The sequence below is a fragment of the Lactuca virosa genome, chromosome 2 (assembly GCF_052849685.1).
Source record: "Lactuca virosa cultivar CGN04683 chromosome 2, Lactuca_virosa_CGN04683_v6, whole genome shotgun sequence".
Taxonomy (NCBI): domain Eukaryota; kingdom Viridiplantae; phylum Streptophyta; class Magnoliopsida; order Asterales; family Asteraceae; genus Lactuca; species Lactuca virosa.
In genome coordinates, this window is record NC_136427.1 from 237,031,103 (window position 1) to 237,044,636 (window position 13,534).

The following is a 13,534-nucleotide window of genomic DNA, read 5'->3' on the forward strand; positions in this document are numbered from 1 at the left end:
TAGTGCATCTTGGGGATTTGGGGAAAGAAGAGAGAAGAGAAGTATTCAAGGGGAGCAAGTAGATCCGGATTTCTGGTTGCATTTCAGTCCCCTTTGAGGTATCAAGCTCGAATCTTTGCTTATTATCAATTAGATCTCTTGAGAAATTTTGCTTTTGTTGATTTTGAGCCCTTTCTAGACTTTAAGGTCGAATTAAGAGTTAATATGATGAATGGACTTCAGATCTAAGCTTTCCAGAGCCTCTTAAGCTCAAGGTTGCCACCTTTATTGAGCCAAGTTTCCATTCCAAGCTTAGATCTCTTCTTTTAGCTTATTTTGGGTATTTGAGCTTCATATTAGCATGCATGCACGTAAAGTTAGAAACTTTACGTGAAAAACCAGCCCTAGGAGCCCAGATCTATGAATGGAATGCACTGGATTCGAGCAGAATCGACTGTTTAGTAATGACATGCATGGGACTCGGTGAGTCGTTCTTCAGACTCGACGAGTCGAGTCGCGAGTCCCCGATTTTCCCCATCTGAGAGTTTAAGGTGGAATCAGTGAGTAGGTAATGGACTCGGTGAGTAAAGGCTCGGATCTAGTAGTGGAGGGACTCGACGAGTTGTTCATATAACTCGGCGAGTCAAGGACTGATCTCATTCATAGGATGAAGGAGGACTCAACGAGTTATTCATACAACTCGGCGAGTCAGATGAAGATGAACTAGATGTTAGTATCGAAGAAGAACTCGTCGAGCCTTTGCCAAACTCGACGAGTAGAAGCGGGTAGAGGATTAGAAAGGATGATAGGGACTCGGCGAGTTGGCGGCCCAACTCGGCGAGTCCGGTCAACTGAAAGTTGACTTTGACCAGGATGTTGACTTTGACCAGGGGTAAAATAGTCATTTTACCCTGAGAGTAGTTATCAGTATCTGATTTAGTGTTTATGGGATTTGTAGCCGGGGAGTTCCGGAGCAGCAGTCAGACAGTTTCAGATTTAGCATCTCAGCAGCCAGCATTGCGAGGTGAGTTTCCTTCCAGTAGGAATGGGTCTACGGCTACAATGCCGGCCCGTTTAGTTAGCAGTAGTTCCGGACTTTGGTCCGATTCAGTAGTTCAGTGTGCTTGATGTCTTTGTGATTCAAGCATGTCTTTGTGTTATGTGTTCCGGGCTTCGGTCCGATGCAGTATGCAGTATCTGTGTTTATGCTAGTAGTTATGATTATGCTATGCTATGTTCAGTCAGTTCCGGACTTCGGTCCGATGCAAAGGGCAAGGCCCTGGTTAGTTCCAGACTTCGGTCTGATGCAGAGGGCAAGGCACTGGTTAGTTCCGGACTTCAGTCCGATGCAGTTTCCGGACGTCGGTCTGATGCAGAGGGCAAGGCCCTGGTTAGTTCCGGACTTCGGTCCGATGCAGTTTCCGGACTTCGGTCCGATGCAGTGGGCAAGGCCCACTAGTTGCTTTATATGTTATTGTATGGTATGTGGTAGTTTGGGGGAGCTCACTAAGCTTTGTGCTTACAGTTTCAGTTTTTGGTTTCAAGTACTTCCGCTAGTAAGGGGAAGAGCTCGGGATGATGGCATGGCACACACCACAACTTCAGTTAATCCTGGGAGTTTTATTCGGATATTTTGATATGTTTTGACATCAGTTGATTTGATAAATTTATTATGACATTTTGAGATGCATGATCCATGGATTTATCTTTTAATGTTTGATATTATGGTTTAGTAGAGTTTTCAAACGAAAATTTTTGGGTTGTATTTTTGGGATGTTACAAACTATGCTCACGACGTGACACAGGGAGTGTCACGACGTGAGAATGGTTTTTCACCGCAGAAACTTGATCATTTGAAGCTAATGACGTGACCAAGGAAGGCTCACGTCGTGAGGACTACTTTTGAGTCGTTTCGCCAGAGTTGCTGAGTGGTGTGAGTTTGAGCTGGAATCTATCTGAGTGTATTCTCACGATGTAACTAAGGACTGGTCACGATGTGAGGGCCAACTATTGGTATGTTGACCGTTGACTTTGACTTTGGCCATTGACTTACGACTTGGTTTGACTTTTGGGACAAGATTCTATTTTTAGAAGGTAGACTTAGGTTTTACCTTGTGTGGATTGATAGGAGGTACCGAGCATCCGTCTTTTGGCAGGAGAGAAGCAAGTTGAAGTCGGATTTATGAATCCGGTAAGTCTCTTCACTATACTAGTGGGTCAAATACATGAATACCGACCCACTAGATTATGTTGTAGGATGGTAGTTGTCTTTGTGACACTTGCTGATATGTATGTATGTACTTGACTGTCTTTGTGACTCTTGATGATATGACTGTATGTTTTATATATGCGGGGGTTGATACGGAACCGACACAACTATATGCTGTTATATAGAGTCATTATGGACTTTGGGTTGATACAGACCCGACATAGCTACTTGCTGTCATATGGGTTGATATGGATCCAGGGGTTGATACGGACCCGACACAGCTCCATGCAGTCATATGGGGTTGATACGGACCTGACACAACCATGTGCTGTTATATATATATATATATATATATATATATATATATATATATATGGTATGTGGTAGTTTGGGAAGCTCACTAAGCTCTATGTTTACGGTTTATTGTTTATGGTTTCAGGTACTTCCGGTACAAAAGGGAAGGCCCGGCGTGACTGCACTGCATTCACCCATGTTTCCGCAACTTATTGATTTTTAGATTGTACTCTGATAATTGTTTTTACCTTGATATACTTTTGAATGATTAGTAATTCTAAATGGTGTTTATGGTTGAATTAAAAATAAAATTTTTATCTTTCAAATTTTGGGATGTTACAAGTTGGTATCAGAGCCTTGGTTTGAGGGATTCAGGCATACTCTCGGGTGTGTCTAAACTCAAACTGAGGGTTTGGCAAATTTTTCATACAATAAATGTTTTAATAAATGATTTTCTAATAAAAGAAAGGTGTGGTACGTGCAATCAACCAAGCTCAAGTAAGTGCTTCCTAGAATACCCATACATGGTTGTTATGATTATATGCTATGAGAATTGCATACTAGATTAGGGCTAAGGATCTGCTCAAGATTTCATGCTAGGAGAGATGCCTTTATATCCCTGAATGTTTGAACTTATGGAATTGCATGCTAGATTTGGAAATTTGTATTGGTATCAATAATGGCTAAGTGTATGCTTTAAAAATTGTACACGGTTAGGATCATATATCCCTAGAATGACTGATTTGGCCTGATTTCCTGTTCCTTGTCTGGTTGTGGTCCTAGGGTAGAGTCTTTTATTCGACAGTCTATTTGATCCTATATTTTGTATAATTTGCATGAATAATGCAACCGACATGAGAGTAGAAGTTCCTAGCATGAGTTGTAGTAGTGAGCGGTGGATGTTATTTGCTTGTTCTATGGCTTAGAGTGTCACTACACGAATGTTGCTTGCTTTGTGCTTTGTGGAACTCTTAGTGATGTGAGTTAACTAGTAAGTGAATATGTTAAGTCACATGTGGCAAAGGTTAAATAATCTTAGAGTGATGGATTTGACCATATTACGCAACTCTTGTCCGAGTCTAACCGTTGTAGGGTTGAGTCTGTTAGTCGAAGGATTATCTAAGATTTGTGGCGTATGATTATTTTCATGAGGTAGTTGTTGGATTTGGTGTCTAATCCCATAACTATAACTGGGATGTACTTGACCCGGTTGTAGCATGGTCCTTTTTGGGTTGCCTTCACCAGTGCAACTTGATAGGATGGATTTTGAGAATAAGGTTGTTTATGGTTTATTAATATATTACAAGTATAATATATTAATATGAAACCATATTATTTAATTAGTATTGATCAAGAATTAATTTGGAATTAATTTTGTGATCAAAAGAGACTAATTAAATATAGGGGGATTGATTATGTAAATCAATCATTCTTGTAGCGTGGGCCAATGATCCATGATCATGTAGGTGGGCTAAACTAATCCATGTATAGTCCATGGAGGTTAAACCCATGGAACATGAGAATGTGGAAAGTCATGGGTTATTAGGGATTGCAAAGTGTAACCCTAGCATGTACAACACTATAAATAGAGCCCCTATAGAGCCAAAATCGGCTACACCATATCTTGGAGATAACTAACTTATTCTCCCAAGCCTCCTTTTGCATTTTGGTGTTTTTGAAGCAAAAGAGGCATCACACTTGAGGTGTTAAAGCTTTCAAAGGTCAAGAACTCTACCCTACTCAAATCCAAGCTAAAGTTTTATATTATATAGCTTCAATTGAATGCTAGATAGGGAGAATTCTTTGGGAAAAAAATACATGTATAATTAGAGAAAACATAGATTCAAAGCATTTAGGGTTGCATGTGCACCATAGGAGTGTTATAGTGTTCAAAACCCAACAGTAGTTAATCCATATTAGTGGGAGTTCTTCAGCAGCTGATGGCAGGGTGAGGTCGGGAACCTAGGAGAGGTTAGGAAGTGTTTTTAGCAGGTTCAGATGCCCTGTTTAGCGAGTACTTGGAGTACTAGTTTAAGAAGGTGACTTAGAGGATTCAGGATGATTCTTAAGGAAGGTATGGATAGGTGTGGAAGGTAGTATTGGGCCCGTACTACTGAAAGCATAGGATCCATACTCGAATCGATGAAAGTTACAGAGAGTCTAGGAATCCTGTCGGTTGAGTATTCTTGGGTATGTTCTGATCATTTGCATGTTTGCCTTTGAGAATGGTGATGAGCACGCATGGAGGAGGTTTAGGTTCTGGTTCAGGATTTAGGTGCAAGTGTTGTGCCAATTGATGAGCTGAAGCGGGATTTTATCTCGTTGGAGATCACCCGCGGTATTTTGGAGCAGACTCCTGTGATCTTCGGTACAGTCAAGGAGGGAATTATGGGGATTTTGGATGAGAGCCTGAGTGCGTTCCTCACTGAGGTGATGGCGATTGTGGGAGCTCACACTCTTTCCTTTCGCGATTTCCGTGCTTGTGGAGCTCCCGAGTTCTCTGGGGAGAAGGACACTATTGCTAATAGGAGGTGGTTAGCGGACATGGTGAATGCTTTTCGGACGAGTTTCTACCCTGAGGGGTCGAAGGTCAGATTTGCTTCCTGTCTTCTGGAAGGCAGAGCTCGAGATTGGTGGGAGGAGGTATACTTCACTTTGGGAGGCGAATCCCTGGAGACGATGACTTAGGATGAGTTTGTGACCCGATTTAGGGTCGAGTTTGCAAAAACTATTGAGGTACAACAGTTGGAGAGGGACTTTCAGGACCTTCGCCAGATTACTGAGGCTGTGGCAGAGATCACTGCCAAGTTCCGGGAGAGGGCTTTGTTGGTTCCGCAATATGCAGAGGAAGAGGAGATGAAGAATGTAAGGTATCATGATACGTTGAGGGCTGACACCAGGGAGTTTATGAGTATGTCAGGGTGCAAGACCTTGAATGATATGATTGCTAGAGCCTGGGAATGGGAGATTGATTTGGAGAACCTATGGAAGAGGAAGCCAGAGCAGGTGCAGACAATTGGGGTTCCGTCGAAGAGTCCCAAGACTCCAGACCAGCGGTTGAGGGGCCAGTAGGGCCATGGTAAGTGCAGCATGTGGGAAGCAGGACGATGGGGTTTGTCGATCTAGGGGCAGAGGTTACTATAAGTGTGGCAGGGTTGGTCATGACAGCAGAGATTGTCCATAGGGGACGAGCCCGTTATGTTTTCATTGCAACCAAGTGAGCCAAAAGTAGACCGATTGTCCGTAGTTGATGAGAGGAGCAATGAGGGCACCTGCTCCAGCCACTCTGAGGATTACTGATGGCCGCGAGGGTAGAATGGAGGTTCCTGCGGTGAGGAGTCGAGCACTGCAGTCACTGGTCGAGGGGATCCGAGTTCCATCAGTTGATGACGCAGGTATGTGTCGTATTCTTTTCCTTCATGCTCTTAATGATTGTGTTTATCATTGTATGTGTGAGATGCTTTGTGGAGTGTATCTAAGTCTCCACCTGAAATTATAGCTTTCTTCATGATGGTCTAGACATTTCATCTGGATAATTTTCATATGCCTTTTTGCATGCCAAGAGCTGTGTTTTGGGGATGTTTGGGTGAGCCAGATGTGGATTTCGATATGGGAGACATCGACCATCATTGGAACAAGTTTAAGTGAGAAAAGATCAGCAGTCGATTCGATATTTGGTAGTTTCAGCAAAGATTCAAGGAATTCGCGAGGTAAGCAGGTCGGGTTCGAATGCAGGGTATGTAGGGGTTCTTCGTGGTTTCGAGGCAATAAGTAATGGGTTCGATCGTGGGTGTAAGATCGGTAGTTTCCATGTTCATACGTTCGTATTGTGGTCAATTGCAGGTTCTCTGGGAATTGCACTGTGTGTAAGTAGGTCATGGAATCGGTTGGGTACCCATTTTGATAATCGTGATATTGCTCTTCGTCATCTGATGAGTCGCCAAGGACTCATAGTAAGGTCATTGGGAAGTACTTGGGATTGTAGAGATCGTTGAGATTTCAGTGAAGATTCATTCGGTTTTAATATGTGTGTGATCGTGAAGATTGGCTAGTAATGGAATGCTAGTTCTTGTAAGTTCAGTTTGTCGACAACTTGAATTGTAAGGTTGCAAAATGGATTGGAAATCCATCAAATCTTGAGGATTGGAAAAGCACAGTCGAATCCAAGTGGGGGAGAATTGTTTGGTCTTAGGGATTGCACAAGATTGGATATTCAAGTTTCATTACATATCAGTAGTGATGCTTTGTGGATATTTGATCAGGAACAGGTTCAGGGTTGTGTTAGAGCCTCTCTTCATGTTCTTTTCTGATTAATGCTTGGGGGTTTGAAGCATAACCCAAACACCTGGTTGGGGTATAGTCAGATACGGGTTCGACTCGGGATGATTATTGTTGGATTGGTAGATGAGCGGTAATACCATGGATGATGACCATTGCAGTATATGAGTGTTGTAAGACTACGGGGTGGCCGTTGTATTCACTCAAATGGAAAGTAGTGGTAAAAGTGTTCTAAGATTGCGGGGTGCCCATAGCATTCACTAGGTTGGCAGGTAGTGTAGAAGTGTTGTAAGACTGCGGGGTTGCCCGTAGCATTCACCTGGTTCTTGAGCAGTTGTGAGAGCATGGTAAACCTATGATAGGCTTGTAGTTCCTCTAGGTGAGAGTAGACCATGACATGATAGGTTGTGAAACTGTGCGAAGGCCACAACATTCATGGAATTAAGGAGGGTTATGGGTCGTGTGAGGCCGATGGTGATATAAGACTACAGCTGAGCATGTAGCATTCACATATAGCAAAGTGGATTTGGTTGCATCAGGTTTGATGGTTGGTTATGTTTAGTTGGATCAGGACGAATGTTAGAACCATTATGGCATGCAATCTAGGACAACTCATGCAAGATAAGACCCTGGTTTGGAAATCGCGTGGTACGACTGTGTGAGGCTATTAGTCTTAGCAACCGGTTTGAAATTCGGTATATTGGTTAAATGGTAGGTAAGTATGAGACCAGGGAGGTCTCGAATGCATCTGGAATGTAAGTATGAGGCAAAAAGATGAGCCTGAGGTGGTACTAGTGATTGGGACTCGTGTTAGGAGTCACCTTGTGATTAAGTGGACATGTTAAGTCACTTGCTGCATGGGTTAAATAATCTCAGAGTAATTGATTTGACCCTACCGTGCAACTCTCGTATGAGTCTAACTGTTGTAGGGATGAGTCTTTTACTCGATGGATTTTTTGGATTAGGTGTCTAAGCCCATAACTATAATTGATATGTACTTGATCTGATAGTAGCATGGTCCTTTCAGGTTGCCTTCACCATAGCAACTGGACATAATGAGTTTTGGAGAAAGAGGTTAATAAATGGTTTATTAATATATTATAAAAATAATATATTAATTTGTAATCATATTATTTAATTATTATTAGTCAGAAATTAATTTAGTGGTTAAAGGAACTAATTAAAAGAACGGGGACTCATTATGTAAATCAGTGATAGTTGTAGTTTTGGGCTATTGGACTCTATTGATGGGGAGTGGATGAAAATCTAAGGCAAGCCCCATAGAGTTTTCATCCAAGGCCTTTCATTTAGGGGTCCATGGATTGCTTAGGGCCTAAGAAAGGGAATTAGGGTTTCTAGTTGAAAACCCTAGCAGCCTTAACTATAAAAGGAACCCCTGGCCTCAAGAAATCGGCCTGCCTACCTTCTAAGAGAAACCCTAGCCGATTTCTGCCGCCTTGTCCCTCATTCTTTGCTTGTGGTGTTTGTGACTCCATTAGAGGTGCAACGCTTGGGGCACTAGGCTTTCGAAGGTCAAGAAATTGAAGAAGGATTACATGTTATTACAATATAACAAGAAGTGTCAGATCTAATCCATATTAGTTTCGTTTTATATATACTAGAATTAGGGTTATTTCTTTGGAAATCTTATTTGCATGTATAAAATGAGAAAAACCTAGATCCAAAGCAATTAGGGTTGCATGTGCACATAGGAATGTTGTAATGCTCATAACCCATCAGTGGTATTAGAGCTTAGGGCGTTTTTCTGTTATATTTGATGCAATTGTGATTTGCCTAAAGCTGGAACAAAATCGTTTTTTGCTCTCTGTCTGCTGAACTCGACGAGTTGGACGAACTCGACGAGTTGGACGAACTCGACGAGTTGGACGAACTCGACGAGTCCATGCCTGACTCGACGAGTTGGATCGTCTGTTGGCAGATTTTTCGGATTTCAGGCCTAGAATTAGATAAGGATAATTACCTAAAATTGTTTTAACTGTTTAAAATCGAATTTTCTGATATGGTAATAGATATCCTCATCTAATTAAAAGATAATGGTCAAATTTTAAGATAATGTCCAATTATAAGATTAACTGATTATTTAATATTTGAACTAGTATTTTTAATTAAAAGTTTATTTTTGAAATATTAAATTCTAAAACCCTAGTATTTTAAAAGTTTAAAATACAACCCTTATACTATTATAATATTAAAAGATTAATATGTATGTATATGTATAAGATGAGTCAGTCTTACCGTTAGTAGACCTCATTCACGAAGCTGGTCTATAAGGGGTGTTTAAGGAAGCGACCTGTAAAATGACCGCCATTGGGTATCCACTCTTATCCACCACACTCTTGACTAATGGAGGGTCGTTAGCCGAACGGGTAGGATAGGACATTAATTTTCTCATTAATAAGTATAAGGATAAATATAAAGTAACTAAATGTTTTTATTAATTCCCAATCTTAGTTACTTTAGGAAAAATGTGAAAATGATGCTAGTCCATGAAATTACACTTTGCACCTTGCCAAGTCATTAGTGGGTGATGTGTGGTTGACCGGCACCCTAACTTGGACTAACAAGGGTGGAAAAGGGTAGCTCAAGAATTATCATAGATCAATGGAGCGTGTGTGGTTAATCGGCACGTTGATTAGGTGGTAAATGACATCGAGAGTGCCAAGCTAATTTGCATGGTTATTCACACCTTGTTTGTGATCCTCGGTATCACAGTCACAAAATTGAAGGGCATAATCGAGATTAAACATGCGATTGGAAAGTTCAATGAATCTAGGAATTTCATTTCATTTAAAACCTAGTTCTTTATTTCGTTTTTCGTGGTGGAATTGGTAAATCGTCATTTACCTACCTTCAAATAATTTACAATTTGATTATGGCATCCCTCTTCCGAATTGTGAATTATTGTGTTGAGTCCTAGCCTTAATATTTCATTTGGGTGTCATATTAAGGATTTCCTTATCTAATCAAAACTTTGTCCTTCTTCTTTTGTAGATGTCTACCTCAAACAACGCTTCCGGTTCCTCTAACAACAAGTCATTCTCGCTCTTGAACATTTGTGCGAGGGTCACATTCGATGGTTCCAACTTTAATGATTGGATCCTCAACATTTGAATGGCCTTGCGCTACGAGGACAAATAATATGTCCTCGATAATCCGTTAAAAGAGGTTGATGAGTCCAAAGCTACTCCCGACGAAATAGCTGAGTATGAGGCTCACCACAAGGATGCTACTAAGGTGTCCTGTATTATGGTAGCCACCATGACTCCTGAGCTACAACGGTTCTACGAGGACTACTGGCCCTACGAGATGTGCAAGGACTTGATGGAAAAGTACCATCAACGAGCACGTCAAGAGAGGTACGAGATAGTCACCTCGTTTATCACCACCAAAATGAGGGATGGAGAGTCCATCACGAGCCACTTGCAAAGAATGAAAATATATGTTGATCGTCTCTTGAAGTTGAATGTGAACTTCGACGAAGAGTTGGCTATTGCCATAGTCCTACACTCTCTACCTCCTTGCTATGATCAGTTCAAGATGACTTATCATATGAGAAATGAGGAAGTCACATTGAGCAAGCTTCAAGGCCTGCTGAGAACTGCTGCAAGTGGATTGAAAGGGAAAAGTGTCGAATCCACTCCTACTCCTGCTACTGCCTCAGTCCTGGCCATTGGACATGGAAAAGGGAAAAAGAGGAAAGCTCCCTCTAAGAACTGGAAGGGAAAGTCCCATGATGAATTTTCTTCAAGTGGATCGAAGGAAAAAATCAGTTCTGCCACTCCCTCCTCCGATCCTAAAGAAGAAACGTGCTTCTACTGCCATGATAAAGGGCATTGGAAGAGAAGTTGCCCGAAATACTTGTAGGACATCAAGGATGGGAAGATAAAGCCCTCCTTCGCATGTATTTATACTATTATATCTAATAACTCATCACATGTTAGTTCTTGGGTCCTTGATACAGGATGTGGTTTTCACATTTGTTCTGATTTGCAGGGGCTAAAAAGAAGTAGGGATGTGGAGCATAGGAAGATGAACCTGATAATGGGAAATAGGAAGTCGTCTCCTGTAACCAAGATCGGCATTTATTCTTTAGTTCTTAGTAATGGGTTAGGTTTAGATTTGAATGAATGTTGCTACTCGTCAGAGATGACAAGTAATATTATTTCTTTTCATGGTTTGTACAGACAAGGTTTTAGATTTTCATTTAATAATGAAATTGGTTCTATAAATGCTTATTATAATGGTTTATTTTATTTTGAAGCATTTCTTTGTAATGGTGTATATGAAACTGTGATGGTTGTAGATAACTTAGAAAATAGTGTGTTACATATCGATTCGTCTAATGGTATAGACAAGGCATGCTTGTGGCATTGTCGTCTTGTACATGTCAACAAGAAGCGCATAGCCCAACCCTAAAAAGGATGGAGTGTTGGAGTCATTTGACCTAAAGTCGGATGACACATGCGAATCTTGTTTGCTTGGAATGATAACTAAATCACCTTTCACTGGTACCTGTGAAAGAGGTGAGGGATTGTTGGATCTCATACACACAGATGTGTGTGGGCCCTTTAGATCCACCACAAGGGAAGCGAACCGCTTCTATGTGACTTTCACCGACGATTATAGCAGATATGGATATATCTACTTAATCAAGCACAAGTCGGAAACCTTCGAAAAGTTCAAAGAGTTTAAGCAAGAAGTGGAGAATCAGTTGGGCAGGAATATAAAGATGCTCAGATCCGATAGGGGTGGTGAGTATCTTAGTATCGAGTTCCATGACTATATTAAGGAATGTGGAATTGTTTCACAATTGACGCCACCTATGACACCACAACTTAATGGTGTGGCTGAGAGGCGCAATCGAACCCTGTTGGACATGGTTCGTTCCATGATGAGTCGAGCTTCACTACCAATCTCATTCTGGTGGTATGCCTTAGAGACTGCCACCCATATCCTTAATCTAGTCCCGACAAATAAGGTTGCCAAAACACGTCACATAATGTGGACAGGGAAGGTTCCCTCGTTGGCACATATCAAGGTTTGGGGTTGTGAAGCTTTCGTAAGACGAGAGACTCACGACAAGCTTGAACCTCATAGTGAGTGGTGTATTTTCATCGGTTACCCACATAAATACTTTGGATATCTTTTCTACAGACCTAGTGATAACATGGTCGTCGTAGCAAGAAGAGGAGTTTTCCGCGAGAGGGAACTCATATGCTAAAAGGACAGTGGGAGGAGAATTGATCTTGAAGAGATTCAAGAATCAAGCGGTGAAGGAACCTCTAACACTAGCGCTCAACTTGAGGAAGAGATTCCTGTTGAACCCATTGACAAGTCGTTACCTCTTCGGCGTTCCTCTCGAGTTAGGATGACACCAGAGTTTTATGGTTTTCATATTACTACGGACAGTGATACGTTTATCAGTGATAGTACACTGGTAAATGTGGATGAGCCATCTAACTACAAGGAAGCCATGGCAGGCCCTGAGTCTGCTAAGTGGAAAGAGGCAATGGACAGCGAGATCCAGTCCATGTATGACAATCAAGTTTGGAACTTGGTTGACAATGTACCAGGTCGAAAGACGGTTAGGTGCAAATGGATCTTCAAGAAGAAGACCGACATGGATGGAAAGGTGCATACATTCAAGGCACGATTGGTTGAGAAGGGCTTTACTCAAACCCCAGGGGTTGACTATGATGAGACCTTCTCACCAGTGGCTAAGATCAAGTCTATTAGGGTTATGTTAGCTATCGCCGCGTTTCATGATTATGAAATCTGGCAGATGGATGTCAAAACCGCTTTCCTTAATGGGAACTTGGCTGAAGATGTTTACATGTGTCAACCATAAGGCTTTGTAGATGCTAAATATCCCAATAGGGTGTGCAAGCTTGAGAAATCCATTTATGGATTGAAGCAAGCGTCTCGCAGATGGAATCTTTGCTTCGATGAGAAAGTCAAAGAGTTTGGTTTCTCTAGGAGTGAGGATGAGTCATGTGTGTATGTCAAGGGTAGTGGGAGTACAGTTAGCTTTATGGTATTGTATGTTGATGACATACTGCTCATAGGAAACGACGTTCCAACCTTGCAGGAGGTTAAGTCTTGGCTTGGGAAGTGTTTCGCTATGAAGGATCTAGGGAAGCTGCTTACATTCTGGGGATAAGGATTTTGAGAAATAAGAGTAAGAGACTAATTGGACTTAGTCAAAGTACTTACTTGGACAAGGTGCTGAAACGTTTTAGCATGGAGAATTCCAAGAAAGGGGAGTTACCTATCCAGAGCAATACCAAACTGAGTAAGACTCGCAGTCCGAGTACCGATGCTGAGATAGCGGAAATGAGTCGAGTGCTATATACTTCCTCCGTTGGCTCGGTCATGTACGCTATGACATGTACTCGCCCTGATGTGGCATTTGCATTGAGCATGGTTAGCCGATATCAAGGGAACCCGGGTACAACTCACTGGATAGCAGTTACGAACATTCTTAAGTACCTGCGAATGACTAAGGATTGGGTCCTTATACTTGGTGGGAGTGATGACTTTAGAGTAACAGGGTATAGTGATGTCAGCTTTCAGACCGACAGAGATAACTTCCACTCTCAGTCGGGCTGGGTATTTACCCTAAATGGAGGAGCAATGACTTGGAAGAGTTCCAAACAGGAGACCGTAGCTGATTTAACGTGCGAATCAGAGTATATAGCTACGAGTGAAGCGTCGAAGGAGGCTATATGGTTGAAGAAATTCATTAGAGACCTT